The sequence below is a fragment of the Phyllostomus discolor genome, chromosome 6 (genome assembly GCF_004126475.2).
Source record: "Phyllostomus discolor isolate MPI-MPIP mPhyDis1 chromosome 6, mPhyDis1.pri.v3, whole genome shotgun sequence".
NCBI lineage: Eukaryota > Metazoa > Chordata > Mammalia > Chiroptera > Phyllostomidae > Phyllostomus > Phyllostomus discolor.
In genome coordinates this window covers 157,381,656-157,386,904 of record NC_040908.2, presented here as the reverse complement: position 1 = coordinate 157,386,904, position 5,249 = coordinate 157,381,656, and the positions used below count along the sequence as shown (strand labels likewise).

Genomic DNA, 5,249 nt, shown 5'->3' with positions numbered 1-5,249 from the left:
CCCATCACCTCAGTCTTCCAGACAAGGGTGGCAGTATCCAGGACAGATATCTAAGATATAAAGACACTTAAATAAAACAGAAATATTTACTTATAAAACACTTGAACACTCTCACCTTCCAGGAAAATATCTTCAAAGAAAAACAAAGATGCTGTGTTCTCATGGCTATGTAAAAACTGGCCGAATTTGTGGAAATTACCTTGACCAAATCCATTATTTGCCAAAACAAAAACCCCAGAAATTTTAAAACACTGGAAGTAGTTATGTGAATGTAATTCTCCTCAGTCGATTGTGATATGTTAACTAAAAAGTACTTTCCTATGAGGACTTAGGATGGCATTCATGTTTCTGACCATTAATCCCTGTAGCTAACAAGACAAATGCTAGGATTTATACTCCTCAAGTAGCCAATGCCTGGGCATTCTCCCAGGAAGTAGAACTCTGCAGCGTTTCAATCACACAAACAGCATATCCCTAAAGACACCTTCTCCCTAATTAAAAGTATGCCTCTTCCTCTCCCCAACTTCGTCTCAGAAAATTGGCATCTTACACAAGTTTCTACAAGCAATGAAAGATATCTATACTGAGGAAAATATAACAAGCAAACATCTAAAGAATCAGATACCAGTTGAAGATAGACTTCAGCTTAGGCAGAAATTTGAGCTTCCACAAATCTCTCAGGTATTTCTATTAGAAAAATAATTCTTGCATATTTATGGGCAGACCCAGCCTCTCTGGCTTTTTATATCATTTCTGTTTTTTTTTTTTTAAAGAAAATGTAAGGTCATTATATGGATTAGTTTGTTAGAATATTTGGAACAAATTCAAATGAGGTAATGACAGTTTTCTCCCCTAGAACAAACCTAAGAGAAAAAGATTTGGGTCTTGCAAAAAAGAATAACACACAAACAAATAGATGAAAAGCCTGTGCTTTGAAAAAAATAAGTAAAGTAAATAAGAGTTTATACATTTCACTGTAGGAAATCTTTAGGTAAGGAAAATATTATTTAAGCCCAACTGAAGGGAGAACCAGTCTTGGGTCCCTTTATCAACCATATCCCTAGAATAGGAGGTCCTTACTGCCAGGAGTGTCCAACCTGCCATCGACAGGACACATGCATCCCAGGATAGCTATGAATGCATCCCAATGCAAAAACATAAATTTGCTTAAAACCTTTTTTTTTTGCTCATCAGTTTGCATTAGTGTTTGTGTATTTAATGTATAGCCCAAGACAATTCTTCTTCCAGTTTTCCTCAGAGATGCCAAAAGTTTGGATACCCCTGCTAGATGTTAGAGGTCCAGACCTCAGAAGCAGAAAAGTGGAGGCTTGGGGGATTTATTGAAGTTGATGTTTCAACTACTGAACAGACAAGTAATCACAGCTGTGGAGTTCTGAGGGCCTGAATCCAGCTCAGCTGAATCATAATGACTTCTGGTCCATTAATTCAGTTCTTTATTTTCAGTCTATTTCAAGTGGGTAACTTTCTACAAGAAAGGAATTATTTTCCAACAAGAGCCTGCCTCTACATCAAGTCTGTGATGACTTCTACTGTAATTACCCTAGGATAATTTACTGTGGCCTGAACTGAGCATCTCCATGTCCACATATATTGTCATAAGAGCCTTAGATAAGGAGGCATTAAATACCTATCTGAACCAGTTGAAGATTTTAATTCTGTGCTAAGCCCACCAAAGTTGGTGGTTTCCAGCTTGACAAAGAAATGGGTGAAATCTAGCAACCCCAAATGTTATACACATTACTTCTAAGATTTAAAAGGTACATCTAAACACTGTTCTTCTCTTCAGGTTAAGTGGCGAAACATGGAGAATTATCCTTGATTTAGAAGGACTATCTGATATGATAAGATTACTCTGGACTAAATTAGGACTCAGAACTGGAAGAACAAATACATTCATAGGTTCAATTCTCCACATTCCTTCCAGGTGAATGCAAAGAACTACTAATGCTTTCCCTTTACCTGAATGATAGATGTTAACTGGATATGATCATGATTACAATAGCCCAGAAGCTGAATTTATGTGCTCCAATAAACAAAGTACACTGCAAATATTAACTGATACAGATGTTGCCTCAAAATATGCAATAATCCATAGTAATTCTCTATGAGCTATATCTATTGTCATGTTTGGAAAGGAAATTTAAATATGAACATACTCTAAATAAATTAAGCTGTTACATTTATAACATCATAAGAGTTTCTTAAAGGAAGAAGCTGGGAGGATGTGAGAGCTGTGGTAAACATTATTAGTCAACTATGACAGTTCAGTCTAGTCAAAATACTAAGCCTATACAAATCTGGCAAATATATGGGAATAACATGGTCCATGACCATTAGAGAATTCTACAAGTCCTACCTAATCCATTACTCTCTCACATCCAAGTATATAATAACAAAGAAAGAATGCTGACTCCAGCGAACTTAAACTGGAAGTTATTCATACAATGTCATTAGAACCCCATAATGCCACTGCACAGATGTTCTCAGAAGTGTCTAGTATATGAATATTTGAAGCCTGCAGACTTGGGCAGAAGCCTAATCCCAACACCCTTTTATGAAAACTTGAACTGGAGATTCAGCAATTCCCTGACCCAGTGATCACATGCTGCTCATTGGAAAGAAAACATTTGGAGAATATTGGATTTCCATAGAGAACCAATTTATGACATCACAAGGGCCCTTTATTTCATAGGTGATGGCAGAAGGTCATTCCAAAAATCATGAAGTGGCATAATAAGGCCCCCTAATGAAATGAAACAGTTTATACAGAAATATGTTGTGGGAGAACATAATAAAGATAAGATTTTTTTAAATCAATAAGATAGAAACAAAGAAAAGGAAAAGAGCTGAAAGTTGGTACCTATAGAAAAAGGAGAGAAAAGCCAAATTATTAATATCAGAAATAAAAGCAGATGAACATTATATAGATCATTAGTACAGGGTAAAGGAGGCCAAAAACATGGCAACAAATGATTTGACTTTAGCCCTGATTAGTGTGTCTCAGGGAATTGGGCATCATTCCTCAAAATGAGAGTTTGCCAATTCTATTCTCAGCCAGGGGTCATGCCTGGGTTGTGGACCAGATCCCTGGTTGGAGAGGTATGGGAGGCAACTGATCAATGTTGCTCTCCCTCTCTTTTTCCTCCCTTCCCCCTCTCTCTAAAAATGAATAAATAAAATCTATATTTAAAAAGGAAGATTTAACTTTGGGTAGTGAGCACACAAAGCAATATACAGAACATATATCATAGAAATGTACACTTGAGCCTTGGCTGGCATAGCTCAGTGGATTGAGCGCAGGCTGTGAACCAAAATGTCGCAGGTTCAATTCCCAGTCAGGGTACATGCCTGGGTTGCAGGCCATGACCCCCAGCAACTGCACATTGATGTTTCTCTCTCCCTCTCTCTATCTCCCTCCCTTCCCTCTCTAAAAATAAATAAATAAAAATCTTTTTTAAAAAAAGAAATGTACACTTGAAACCTATATAATCTTGTTAAGCAATGCCACCTCAATAAATTAATTTTCAAAAAAGACAACAAAATGTGGAAAAAATAAAATAAAATTAGGATCCTCAAAATCAACTCATTCTGTATAAACAAGACTGGATCCATTTCCCCCATTATATTGGGAAAACAACAAGGACAATTATAGGCTACTGTGGGGTATGAATAGAAAATAAAATCTTCCATGTGAGGTCAAAAACAAAATTAACAAATAGAAATAAAATTAAAAGAATAAGCAATTGTAGTATGTAAAATGCTAACTCAATGAATTGGGTAACTTAGATGAAATGGGTAAAGTATAGGGAAAACACAACCTGCTCAAATGACTCAAAGAAATTAATAAGCTAAGTACTCCTCTATCTCCTAAGAAATGAACCATCCTTTTCTGTAGACATGATCATGTCATAGGAAACACTAAGGAACCTTCAGGGATTACTAGAAATAGCAAGTGAATTTAGTAAGTTTGTAAAATTCAAGGTCGAAAAAATTATTCCATTGCACTTCTATATGTTAGCATCAACAACACTTGGGAAATAAAAACATCTTAACTGGCCTGACAACTTCTGCAGCCTCCCTCTGGGAGCCCTGAGTTTTTATATAACAAGTCTGACAATGTCACTGGAGAGACTTTGTCTATATACTCCTTTATCTATATGGAAAGAAAAAACAAAAGGAAGGACCCAGAACAGCCTAATATCCTAGGCATTCCTGCTAGGCAAAATTCATAGAAACAAAGTCATCTTGGACACTCCTTAAGTGCCCAGCAATTAGCTTAACACTAGAGAGTGACCTCAGTCCATGCCAAAAGAATCATTCAGTCAGGTTTCCCCTGAACTAACAGCAGAAGGACAAGGAGGACCAGGAGCAACAGACCTAACATTGAACCTTGTAGGTATATAAAATTTGACATAGTAAATAGGAAGTATTTAATTATTAATGGAATGAATCATGAAACAAATTATTTTACCTATTTGGGAGAAATAAGCTTACATATTTTTTCATCATAAAATAAATTCTGTATGTGTCAAAAAATCTGCTGAAAGCCATTTAAAAAAATAAGCTGATATAATTAATAAAATCTTTAAGAAGAAAATGGAATTTTCCAAGTTATGTGATAGAAGAAATCAAAAAGTGAAAGAATATGAAAATATATTTACGTAAGAACACCCATAATTATAGCATAAATAATTTAAGGGAAATATTTGTAGCAAATATCAAAGAAGAATAAAAATTTGTAGCAAATATGAACATAAATGTACTCTATAAAGGGTTCATCAAAACTCATCAGTAAAATTCTCATTCCAGTTGATTGAGAATTCAAGAATAAAAGTGAGAAAGTTAACGGAGTGGATTCTTTGTCCTAGCCATTGTGCAGGGAACAGAGCACACAAAGACAGTGAAGCAGATTTCCCTGACTTCACAAAGACCACTGAATGCAGAAAATTAACCAAGACTTTTATCTTTTCACGTGAAGTAACTATTTGAATTTGAAATTTAACTAAATGCCTGTTTTCATCCTTTTGAGCTACCATAACAGAATACCATAGACTGGGTGGTAGACAACAAACAGTTACTTATCACAGTTCTAGAAACTGAGAACACCAAAGTCACAGTGCTGGCAGATGCAGTGTCTGGTGATGGACTGCTTCCCAGTTCACAGACAGCCATCTTCCCTGGGTCCTCACCTGGCATGAAGGACAAGAGAGCTCTCTGTGCTCTCTGTA

At 36.0% G+C, this 5,249-nt stretch overlaps 1 protein-coding gene across 8 annotated transcripts in view; it reads right to left on the bottom strand.

Annotated features, from left to right (window-relative positions):
- The window catches only part of LOC114500110 (olfactory receptor 4A5-like), a 133,826-nt gene that overhangs the window by 5,639 nt on the left and 122,938 nt on the right, over nucleotides 1-5,249 (bottom strand). The window lies entirely within an intron of this gene.